Source organism: Chiloscyllium punctatum, unplaced genomic scaffold (assembly GCF_047496795.1).
Source record: "Chiloscyllium punctatum isolate Juve2018m unplaced genomic scaffold, sChiPun1.3 scaffold_154, whole genome shotgun sequence".
Classification (NCBI taxonomy): domain Eukaryota; kingdom Metazoa; phylum Chordata; class Chondrichthyes; order Orectolobiformes; family Hemiscylliidae; genus Chiloscyllium; species Chiloscyllium punctatum.
In genome coordinates, this window is record NW_027309888.1 from 377,501 (window position 1) to 391,076 (window position 13,576).

General features: G+C 50.9%; 1 long non-coding RNA gene across 3 annotated transcripts in view; it reads right to left on the minus strand.

The window, feature by feature from the left end:
* The window catches only part of LOC140471687 (uncharacterized), a 32,962-nt gene extending 19,482 nt beyond the window's left edge, over positions 1-13,480 (minus strand). For 2 of the 3 annotated variants that reach the window (XR_011957174.1, XR_011957172.1), the window contains exons 1-2: positions 13,371-13,480; positions 6,665-7,135 (exon numbers count right to left, since the gene is read on the minus strand). This is a non-coding gene — a long non-coding RNA (uncharacterized lncRNA). The remainder of the gene's footprint in view (positions 1-6,664; positions 7,136-13,370) is intronic. The other variant, XR_011957173.1, reaches the window with a different exon arrangement.
* Positions 13,481-13,576: the final 96 nt, after the last annotated feature.

A 13,576-nucleotide genomic window follows, 5' to 3' on the forward strand; every position in this document is an offset into this window, starting at 1 on the left:
GCACACACACACACACACAAACGCAAAGCGAAGGAGGGACATGCACACATACACACACACACAAACACAGAGCAAGGAAGAGACACGCACACACAGCGACAGAGGGACAAACACACACTCTTATGGTGAGGGAGGGACACGCACACACACGTCGAGGGGAGGGTATGTGTACAGAAATTGAGAGGGGGCACACACACACACAGCGAGAGAGGACACACACAGACACGGCAAGGGTGGGACATGCACACACTGCAAGCTGGTCACACACTAACACACACACAAGGGATGGACACACACACGCAAAGTGAAGGAGTGACACGCACACATACATACACACACAAACACAGAGCAAGGGAGGGACATGCACACACACACACACACACACAAGGGACGGACACACGCAAAGCGAGAGAGGGACACGCACAGATACACACACATAAACACAGAGCAAGGCACGGACGCATGCACACACAGCGAGAGAGGGACACAAACACACAGCGAGGGAGCGACATACAAACACTCAGTGAGGGGGTTACCCACAGACACACAGCGAGGGAGGGACACACACATGTCAAGGGGGAGGGCATGTACACAGAAATTGAGAGGGGGCACACACACAGTGAGAGGGGACACACACAGACACGGCAAGGGTGGGACACGCACTCACACACAAGGGACGGACACATTGACACACAAAGCGAGTGAGGGTCACGCAGACATATTTACACAGAAACACAGAGCAAGGGAGGGACATGCACACACGCACACACACACAAGGGACGGATACACACGCAAAGTGAGGGAGGGATACACACACACACATAGAGCAAGGGAGGGACATGCACACGCGCGTGCGCACACACACGGGACGGAAACACACATGCAAAGCGAGGGAGGAACATGAACAGGTACACACACACACACACACACAAATACAGAGCAAGGGAAGGACACGTGCACACGCAGCGAGGGAGCGACACGCAAACACACACAGTGATGGGGGTTACCCGCAGACACACAGTGAGGGAGGGACACACACACACACAGCGAGGGATATACTCACAGACACACGGCGAGGGAGGGACACACACAGCGAGGGACAGGGATACACACACACAAAGCAAAGGAGGGATACACAAACACACACAGTAAGGGGGATACTCGCAGACACACTGTGAGGGAGGGAGACACACACTGCGAGGGACAGGGACACACATACACGCAAAGTGAAGGAGGGACACGCACACATACACACACACACACACACACAGCAAGGGAGAGACGCGCACACACAGTGAGGAAGGGACAAACACACACTCTTACGTTGAAGGGAATACACGCAGACACACAGCGAGGGAGAGACACGCACATACACTGCAAGGAAGGGACACGCGCACACAGCGAGGGGGTATATGCACTCTCACAGCGCACATACACACACACACGCACACACACACACGTAGGGGGACACACACAAACACATACTGTGAGGGTGTGACACATACACACACACATACACACAATGAAGAAGGGACACACACACAAACACACACACACAGCAAGCGAGACACACACACAGCGAGCGAGGGACACACACAGCAAGGTGAGACACGCAGAGAGGGAGGAACACGCACACGCACAGCGAGGGAGGGACACACACACACAGCGAGGGTGGGACACACACACACACAGCGAGCGGGAGACACGCAAACAGCGAGAGAGTGAAACGTACATACACACAGAGTGAGGGAGGAAAACAGACAGACACACACACACGGAAGGAGGGATACACACACAGGGAAGGATGAACAAGCACACACACGGCGATGGGGAGGGCATGTGCACAGAAATTGAGAGGGGGCACTCACACACAGGGAGAGGGGACACACACAAACACAGCAAGGGAGAGACACACGCGCACACAGCGAGGTGGGACATGCCCTCACACAGCAAGGGGAGATGCGCACTTGCTGTTAGGGGGATATACACAAAGAGCAAGGCAGGGACACACACACACACACACACAGCGAGGGAGTGACATGCACACACAGCAAGAGGGTCTCACACACACACAGCGAGGGAGGGACACGCACATATACACACAGTTAAGGGGATACTCGCAGACACACAGAGAGGCAGAGACACACACACACACACACACACACACACACACACACACACACACAGAGCGAGGGAGAGACACACACACACATAGTGAGGGGGTGACAGATGCACACACAGCGAGGGAGGGCCATGCACGCACACACACCCACAGCAAGAGGGACACGCACACACAGTGAGGGAGGCACATACATACACACAGTGAGGGAGTGACACTCACATACACATCAAGAGGGACACATACTCACAGCAAGGGGGGACACGTGCACACACACACAGAGCAAGGGAAAGAAGGACACGCACACACAGCAAGGGGGGACATGCACTCATACACACACAGGAAGAGGGACACACACACACAGAGACATAAGGGGGGGAACTGTCACATACACAGCAAGGGACACACATATAAACATAGCGAGGGAGGGACACGCGCATGCGCAAGCAGACAAATACAGGCACACAGCGAGAGAGGGACACACAAATACACGGCAAGGGAGGGACACGCACACACACAGACAGCGAGGGTGGGCCCACACACAGAGAGCGAGGGAGAGACACACACAGCGAGGGAGGGCCACGCACACACATGCACAGCAAGAGGGACACACACACACAGAGCAAGGGGGGGAAATTCACACATACACAGAGAGGGAGGGACACGCACACACATGCACAGCAAGAGGGACACACACACACAGAGCAAGGGGGGGAAATTCACACATACACAGAGAGGGAGGGACACACACACATACAGACAGTGAGGGTGGGACCACACACACACACACATAGCAAAGGAGGGACACACGCATACACAGAGCAAGGGAGGGATACACAAGCACACACACACAGCGAGGGAGCGACACATGCATGAGAAAGCATACAAACACAGACACACACACAGCGAGAGGGGGACACGCACACACAGCCAGTGAGGGACATGCACACACAGCGAGGGAGGGCCATGCACACCAAGAGGGACACACACACACACACACACACACAGAGCAAGGAGGGGAAACCCACACATACACAGCGAGGGAGGGACACGCACATACATAGTAAGGGAGGGATGCGCGCGCACACTCACAGTGAGGTGGGACACACACACACACACACACACGCACACACACAGCGAGGAGGGGGACACACATTCACAGCAAGGGAGGGAGACACACTTTCACACACAGAGTGAGGGAGGGACACGTACACACACAGCAAGTGAGAAACACGCAGCGAAGGGGGGGACACACAAACACATAATGTGAGAGTGTGACACGTACACAATAGAGGAAGGGAAACACACACACAGCAAGCAAGAAATGCACACACACACACAGCGAGAGAGGGACACACACACACACCCAGAGCAAGCAAGAGACGCGCACGCTCACACACACACACACACACACACAGCAAGCGAGGGACTTGCTGAGACACACAGCAAGGGAGGGACATGCACACGCACAGCGAGGGAGGGATATGCACACACAGCGACAGAGGGACGCACACACACAGCGAGGGAGGGATGCACACACACAGCGAGGGAGGGATGCACACACACAAAGAGAGGGAGGGACACACACAGCAAGGGAGGAACACACACACAAACACAGAGCAAGGAAGGGAAGGACATGCACACACATAGCATGGGGGAGGGACAAGCACGCACACACGGCGAGGGGCAGGGCATGTGCACAGAAATTGACGAGAAGCACGCACACACAGGGAGAGGGAGGAACACATGCACACACAGCAAGGGGGTATATGCACTCACATAGTGAGGGAGGGACACACACACAGAGCGAGGGAGTGACACGTGCACACACAAGAGGGACATACACACACAGAGCGAGAGAGGGACACGCACACATACACACAGTTAAGGGGATACACGCAGACACACAGCGAGGGAGGGACACACAGTGAGGGAGTGACACTCTCATACACATCAAGAGGGAGACACATTCTCCCAGCACGAGGGGGACACGTGCACAAAACGAGGGAGGGACACGCACACACACACACACACACACACACACACACACAGAGCGAGGGTGAGACATGCACACACACAGCAAGAGAGAGACACATACACACAACGCGATGGAGTTACACACACACAAGCAGCGACTGAGGGACACGCAGTGAAGGGGCGACACACAAACATATACTGTGACGGTGTGACACGTACACACACACACACAAGAAGGAAGGGCCACGCACGCACACACAAACACACACACACATCCACAGCGAGTGAGAGGCTTGCTGAGACACGAAGCGAGGGGGGCGACACGCTCAGACGCAGCGAGGGGGGGGGACACGCTCAGACGCAGCGAGGGGGGGGGACACGCTCAGACGCAGCGAGGGGGGGGGACACGCTCAGACGCAGCGAGGGGGGGGGACACGCTCAGACGCAGCGAGGGGGGGGGACACGCTCAGACGCAGCGAGGGGGGGGGACACGCTCAGACGCAGCGAGGGGGGGGGACACGCTCAGACGCAGCGAGGGGGGGGGACACGCTCAGACGCAGCGAGGGGGGGGGACACGCTCAGACGCAGCGAGGGGGGACACACGCTCAGACGCAGCGAGGGGGGACACACGCTCAGACGCAGCGAGGGGGGACACACGCTCAGACGCAGCGAGGGGGGACACACGCTCAGACGCAGCGAGGGGGGACACACGCTCAGACGCAGCGAGGGGGGACACACGCTCAGACGCAGCGAGGGGGGGGACACGCTCAGACGCAGCGAGGGGGGGGACACGCTCAGACGCAGCGAGGGGGGGGACACGCTCACACGCAGCGAGGGGGGGGACACGCTCACACGCAGCGAGGGGGGGGACACGCTCACACGCAGCGAGGGGGGGGACACGCTCACACGCAGCGAGGGGGGGGACACGCTCACACGCAGCGAGGGGGGGGGACACGCTCACACGCAGCGAGGGGGGGGGACACGCTCACACGCAGCGAGGGGGGGGGACACGCTCACACGCAGCGATGGGGGACACACGCTCACACGCAGCGGGGGTGCACGCTCACACGCAGCGAGGGAGGGGACACGCTCACACAGTGAGGGAGGGGCATACACACACAGCAACGGAGGGACACACACAAACACAACAAGGGAGGGACACGCACACACAGCAAAAGCGACATGCACGCAGTGAGAGAGGGACATGCATACATACTCACACAGCGAGGGTGGTACACACAGACACACAGTGAGCGAGCGATATGCATACACACACATACAGAGCGAGGGGAGGACACCCTCACACACTGCAAGAGGGGCACACACACTCACAGCAAGAGGGACACACACAAACAGCGAGGGTGGGACACGCACACACACAGCGAAGTTGAGACAAGCAGACACAGCTAGGGTGGGACATGCTCAGAAAGCGAGAGAGGGCACACACACACACACAAAGTGAGGGAGGGAGACACGCAGACATGCACACACACAAACACACACACACACACAGTGAGGGAGGGACACGCATGCACACACAGTAAGGGAGGGGCAAACACACACAGTCAGGAGAGTTACACACACATAGTGAGGGAAGCAGACGTACACACACAAACACAGAACAATGGAGGGACACGTGCACACACAGTGATGTGTCTCCTCGGACATGTAATCATCCAGCTCTCACTCCAGTCTGTTCCCTCACAGGGTCACCGTCTCTGTGACTCCCAGGTACAACTAGGCCTCGATCCTCAGTGCGGATTTCTCTTCTCCCAGGTGTGAGTCAGCCTCAAGCTCCTGCTCCAAGTTGCTCCCTCACACAGTCCCTCCCTCTGTGACTCGGTGCTGATTTCGAGCCTCCTGCTCTGCTTTTTATCCAAATCCAAGTCCCAGTCGGCCCCAATCCTCGTTGCTGATGTATATTCTCCCGGTTTGTGCTGCTCTCTCTCAGGTTCTCTCCCCTTGTGACTCCCAGGTAATGGTAGGCCTCAAGCCTCAGCTGAGGTTTATAACATCCCATTCCACACTGCTGTCTTACAGGATCGCCGTTGGGCCTGGAAGACAGTGGGGAAGAGGAGGATTAGACAGAGCAGGGGGTGTTACAGTGATTGAGGGAGCTGTATGGGATGGAACAGATTATCGGGGAGCTAGGCAGACCTGCAGTAACTAAAGAACGTTACTGGAAGATACAGCGAGAGTTGCAGACACTGAAGAAGGCAAAGGAAATAGAGAGATGGTGGGTTGTTCATGACGGAGCTTTGCAGAGTCGAAAGGGCTTCAACGTTTGGGTGAAGATCTGGAGCTCGGGTGCTCGTTGTTGTGGTTCTGTTCGCCGAGTTGGGAATTTGTGTTGCAGACGTTTCGTCCCCTGCCTAGGTGACATCCTCAGTGCTTGGGAGCCTCCTGTGAAGCGCTTATGTGATCTTTCCTCCAGCATTTATAGTGGTTTGTATCTGCCGATTCCGGTTGTCAGTTCCAGTTGTCCGCTGTAGTGGCCGGTATATTGGGTCCAGGTTGATGAGCTTATTGATTGAATCTGTGGATGAGTGCCATGCCTCTAGGAATTACCTGGCTGTTCTCTGTTTGGCTTGTCCTATAATAGTGGTGTTGTCCCAGTCGAATTCACGTTGCTTGTCATCTGCCTGTGTGACTACTAAGGGTAGCTGGTCGTGTCGTTTCGTGGCTAGTTGGTGTTCATGGATGCGGATTGTTAGCTGTCTTCCTGTTTGTCCTATGTAGTGTTTTGTGCAGTCCTTGCATGCGATTTTGTACACTACATTGGTTTTGCTCATGCTGGGTGTCAGGTGAGTTGTTGTCTGAGAGTGGCTGTTGGTTTGTGTGCTGTTATGAGTCCTTGAGATCGCAGTAGTCTGGCTGTCAGTTCCGAAATGTTCTTGATGTATGGTAGTGTGACTAGTCCTTTGGGTCGTGGCATGTCTTCATTCTGTTGTCTTTCCCCGAGACATCTGTGGATGAAATTGTGTGGAGTTTGACCCCACCCCGCAGCTCACCAATAGGAAAAACAACACACTGAGAAACCTACAAAAAAAATGGACAGATAAGCAGGTTTGACCGTCAGAGTGTGAAACCTGAAAGCAACAACACCCCCAGACTCTATGGACTACCTAAAGTGCACAAACCAGCCATCCCACTCAGACCCATAGTATCACTACCAGGGACACCATCACACAAACTGGCTAAAGAACTACAGCAGAAACTGAAACACCTGATCAGTGGATCCAGACACTCTGTACAGACAACACAGGAATTCTTGGACATCATCAGAAATATACACATAGACAAGGAAGAAACTATGGTCTCATTCGATGTAACGGCACTGTTCACCTCTATCGACAAAACCCTAGCCAGAGAAACAATTGCCAACCTGCTGGACAGACACAACAGACAACAAGACGGGGAACCTATCAACAAAGACTCCATACTCAAACTACTGGACCTGTGCCTCACAACACACTTCACATTCAACAACCAAATATATGAACAAATCAACGGCACCCCCATGGGCTCACCCATCTCTGGACTCATAGCAGAAGCGGTAATGCAAAGGTTAGAACAAACCGTCTTACCGCAAATTCACTCAAAATCTGGGTCAGATATGTGGATGACACCTTTGTAATCATTAAAAACACAGAAATAGAGAACAAACACCAGATCATCAACGCCACACTCACAGGAATCCGATTCACTAGAGAGGAAGAAAAGGACAACCAACTCCCATTCCTAGACGTGATGGTACAGAGAACACCAAACGGAGAATTCACCACAAAGGTTTACAGGAAAGCCACACACACAGACCAAGTCCTGAACTACGAAAGCAACCACCCCAACACACACAAAAGAAGTTGCATCAAGACACTATTCAAAAGGGCCACAACACACTGCAGTACACCAGAACTGCAAAAAGAGGAAGAAGAACACCGATACAATGTATTCGCCAAAAACGGATACCCCCACAATTTCATTAGGGATTATCTGTATGGATTTGCTAGACGACTGTCCTAACAATTTTGATGAGGGCAGTGCAGATGATGTGGTTTATATGGAGTTCATTAAGGTCTTTGACAAGGTCCCACATGGAAGGCTGGTCCAAAAGGGAAGAGCCCATGGGATCCAAGGTAAGTTGGTAAATTGGCTCCACAATTGGTGGAGGGTTGGTTTTCTGATTGAAAGCCTTTGCCCAGCGGGTGTACCACAGGGATCTGTGCAGGAGCCATTGCTGTTCATTATGGACATTAATCACTCGGATGTGAAAGCAGAAGGTAACATTAGTAGGTTTGCAGATAACATGAAAGGTGAGGGTGTTGTCCAGAGTGAGGGGGATGGACTCAGGCTGCAGTCTGATATCGATCAGATGATAAACTGAGCAGAGTAATGGCAGACAGAGTTTACTTCTGATCACTGTGAGGTAATGCATTGTGGGAAGTCTAATAAACGAATGATATACATCATGAATGGTAGGTCCTCCTGGAGTACTGAGGAATACAGGGACCTTGGTGGGCAAGTCCCTGGATGTCTGAAGGTGTCAGCACAGGTAGACAGGGTGGGGAATACGCCTGAACTGGGAACAGGAGGGGGACCCACATCCTGGTGGGGAACGTTGCTGGAGCTGCTCGAGAGGATTTAAACTCATCTGGCAGGGCTGTGTGACCCCAAAGAGTTGTAAGGCCAGAAAGAAAGTTGAGGCTGGTACAAATGTTCAAGAGAGGAATATAAGTAGACAAGGCAGGCAAGAACATAGCAGACAATTATGGAAAATTGGTGGATTAAACGGCAGTTATTTCAATGCAAAGGCCAAGACAGATAAGGCAGATGAACCCAGAGCATGGATGGGAACATGGGATTGGGATCCCATAGATATTACAGAAACACAGCTGAGGGAGCAACAGGACCAGCAGCTCAATGTTCCGGAGAATACAGGAAGGATAGAACAGGAGGCAAATCAGGAGGAGAGCGGGTGGGTTTGATTGGGGGAAACATCCCAGCAGTACCTCGAGGGAGTATTCATGTCGGATCGCCCAGTTAAACGATATTAGTGGAACTGAGAAATAAAAATTGGTCATTAGTTTTCTACGGTCGGACTACAGCGATAGGCAATGGGAGATGGAGGAGCAAATATGTCAGGAGATTTCAGATATCTCTTAGAATAATAGGGTTGTAATGATAGGGGATCTTTACCGTTCCAAACCTGGACTGGGATTGTTACTAAGTTAAGCATTTGGATGGAAGGAATTTGTTAAGTGTGTTCTGAAAACTCCAAGTCATTACGTAAATGGCCCAACTGGAGAATGGGGCTAAACCTGACCTCCCCTTGGGAAACAAGGTCGGGAACGGGACTGAGGTGTTAGTGGGGGAGCACTTTGGAAAGTTACCACAATTGTATTAGTTTGAAAATAGTGATGGAAAAGGACAAGCCTGGTCCACAAGTTAAAGTTATTCAATGGAGCAAGATAGTATTAGACAGGAATTTTTAAAGTAGATCTGGGTCGGCTATTTGCAGATAAAGGGAAGTCTGGCAAGTAGGAATATTTTAAAACCGAGACAAAAGGAGCGTTCAGCGCCAGCGTGTTCCTGTTAGTGTGCAGCTCAATGCTGACTGAATTAGGAAACACTGGCTGAGATTCGAGGCTGTGGTCAAGAAAAAAGGGGTCACATGTCAGATATAACTGGCTGACTCAAGGGAATCCCTTCAGGAGCATCCGGGCTGTAGAAATACACTTAGGATGGAAATCAGGAATGTAAAAAGGGGACACGAGATCGCTTTGGCAGAGAAAGTTAAGGAGAATCCAAAGAGACTCTACAAGTGTATTAAGAGCAAAAGAAGAGCTCGGGACAAACCCGGTCTCCTTAATGATCAATGAAGGCAACAAAGTGTGAAACTACAAGATCCAAAACAAATATTTCACTTTGGAACTTACTGTGGATAAAGACTGGGGCGCTCAGGGAACTAAACAGTGTTTGGCCTGACCACTTTTGGAATACTGTGTGCAATTCTGGTCTCAATGCCATCGGAAGGATGTCGTGGAACATGAAAGGGTTCAGAAGAAATGACCAAAGACGTTGCCAGGGTTGGAGGGTTTTTACTTCAGGGAAAAGCCTGAATAGGCTGGGGCTGTTTTCAGTTGAACATGGGAAGCTGAGGAGTTAACCGATAAAGGGTGTTTAAAATCATGGTGGTCATCGACAGGGTCAATAGACAAGGTCATTTCCCCAGGCGAGGGAAACTTTTCAAAGGGGTCTAAAGGACAACTGGCTCCCACAGAGTGGATGGAATAAGCTGCCAGAGCAAATAGTGGAGGCTGATAGAAATACATTTAAAAGGCATGTGGATGGGTGTATGAATAGCAAGGGTTTAGAGGGATATTGGGAAAATTGTGGCAAATGTGACTAGAAACGTCATGCAGGAGTTGGTCCGAAGGGCCTGTTTCCGTGCTGTACATCTCTATGACTCAATGTCTTGAAATGAGTCCACATTATAGAAAAGGAGGTGCTGGAGGTTTTAAAATGCAAAGGTAGATAAATCCCCAGGACCTGATCAAATGGATCTCAGGACACTGTGGGAAGCTGGTGAAGAAATTGTCGGGCCCCAAGCAGAGATATTTGTAACATAGAGAGCTGTGTGTGATAGGCTGTTAGACTGGAGGGTGGCATTGTGGACATGAAGAAGGTTTTCTGAGATTACAAAGGGATCCTGATTAAATGTGTGAATGAATGGCTGAAAAACTGTAGATGGAGTTTAATCTGAATAAATGCAAGGTAATGCATTTTGTGCAACAAACACGGGCAGGGCTCATACAATTAATGGCAAGGCCTTCAGTGGTGTTATAGAACAGAGGGACCTCAGTGTTCAGCTACATAATTCTTTGAAGTTTGTAACATGGAGAGACAGGATAGTTTTAAAAAGGTGCTTGCCTCACTTGCTTTAATTGCTCAGTCCTTTGGATATAGGAGTTGGGAAGTCGCATTGAGATTATACAGGCCATTGGTGAGTCCTCTTCTGGAATACTGTGTCCAGTTCTGGTCGCCCAGTTATAGGAAGGATATTATTAAGTTGGAAAGGGTTGGGAGGAGATTTACTGGGATGTGGCTGGGTACGAAAGGCTTCAGTATAAAGAAAGGCTGAATAGGTTGGTATTTTTCACTGAAACCTGAATGTTGACAGATGACCTCATAGAAGTTTATAAAATCATGAGGGGGATCGATAGAGTTAATGGGAGTTGTCTTTTCCCATGGACAGGGGAGTTTCAAGACAAGGCACTACATTTTTAAGTTTAGAGGAAAGACATTTTTAAAAAAGACACGAGAGGCACATTGTTACACAGAGGGTGGGTTGTGTGTGGAATGAACTTGCCAAGGAAGGGGTGAACATGGGGACAATAACAATGTTTAAAAGACATTTGGATTAGTACAGAAATAGGAAAGGTTTGAAGGGATGTGATCCAGGAACAGGCAGGTGCGATGAGATCAGTTTTAGAGTATGGTTAGCGTTAACCAAAGAGTACGGTATGACTCTGACTATGATTGTAATGTTATGTCATCAATTAAGAAAGGCTGCAAGAGAAAGCCAGGGAACTACAGACTGATGAGCGAGACATCAGGGTGGGTCAGTTGTTGGAGGTCATTCTGAGAGGTAGGTCTTACATGCATTTGGAAAGATAAGGCCTGATTACGGACAGCCAGCATGACTTTGTGCATGGGAAAACATGTCCCACAATCTTGACTGGAGTTTGCTCAAGATGTGACCAAAAAGATAAAAGATAGACTAAAACAAGAGCAACAGACGTTGTTTCTGGCTTCTGCAAGCCCTTGTTCAGGGTGTAGCATGATACATTGGTTAGTAAGGGTAGATCACAAGGGATCAGGGAGAGCTCACCAACTGGATACAAAATGGGATGACAGTGGGAGACAGAGGGTGGAGGGAGAGGGTGGTGGGAGAGGGTTGTTGTTCAGACTGGAGGCCTCTGACCAGCAGTGTGCTGTAAGGATTGGTGCTGGGACCACTGTTGTGCACCATTTACATAAACAATTTGAGTGAAAATACAGGAGTCCCTGTTCGTATGTTTATGGATACCAAGATGAGTGGAAGAGTGGGCAGGGAATATAATTATCCAAGGGGATGTTAATCAACTGGGCCAAGGAATGAAAGATGGAGTTTAATTCAGGTGTTGGATTTAGTTAAGACAAACCAGGGAGGACTCATACGGATAATAGTTGGGCCCTGGGCAGTGCTGTCGAACAGAGAGAGACCAAGGGGTGCAGTTACATTGTTCCGTGGACTGGCATCACAGGGCGACAGGGTGTTGAAAGCAGCAATTGGCACACTTGTCTTCATTGGTCAGAGCATTGAGTACATGAGTTAGAGATATTGGTAACACTGTCGTCAATATTTCTCCTGGGCAGAGGAGGCCACAGGGCGACGTTATAAAGGTTTATGAAACCATGTATGATCTAAGTAAGGTGAATTGACAAGGGTAGGTGAGTCCAAAGCTAGAGGCATAAATGTGGGGTGAGAGAGCAAGGATTTAAAGAGGGAGCTGAGGGGCAACATTATCCACAGAGGATGGTGCATAGACGGAATGGACTGCCAGAGGAAATGGTAAAAACAAGTACAATTTCAACATTGAAAAGACACTCGGGCAGGTACATGGAGAGGAGAAGGTTTGAAGTGGTATGGGCCAAACACAGGCAAACACGACTCATTCCATTTAGGAAACCTCGGCTGAAGAGTCATGCCGTACAGAAACAGACCCGATGTCTCCAGTTATTGGAGGAGGAGACTATCGAGACAAGGCATGTTGTAGAGACTGAAGCAAGTTACAGTGATACGGATGGTCATCTGGACTGGAGGTTTCAAATATGTGAAATAATTGGTGAGAGGGGAGGAGATGACAGAGATAGGAACTGTTATAGGAGTTAGAATGATTGAAGACACTGGTCCTCAATACAAGCTATAGATACAGTGTTGGAGAGGGAACAGGGAAGAGAAAGATCCCAGGCAGCATTACCACCCTCTCGTGGGAGGCCTGCTTTCCCCTCAGTTGTTCTGATGCTCCCTAAGAAAGCACAGGCCTGGACTGATACCTGGGAACTCCCGATGCTGTCTCATTACAAGAAAACTTGCAGCAGGCGTGGTGATTGAGCCTGGGGTGTGTCTGTACTGTGCTCCCCCTCCAGCACTTTCTCTATGTCATGTCTTGTTAGCTGATGTTTGGATCCCCCTTATTACTTTCTGCTCTGTGCACTGGAATGATCTTACCTGGCAGCAGGATGTATTGAAGACTCCCGACCTCCCTGATTTGTCTTTCTGGCTGACCATCCATCGTCCCAACCAGCAGTTGGCAAGTCTATTGAGTCAGGAACTCCATGAGTACCTGTAGAAGACACAGAAATAGGCAGAATGGGAAATTAGACTCATGCTTTGAGGGTTACACATATAGAATGGCACTGAGCCCACAGAGATCT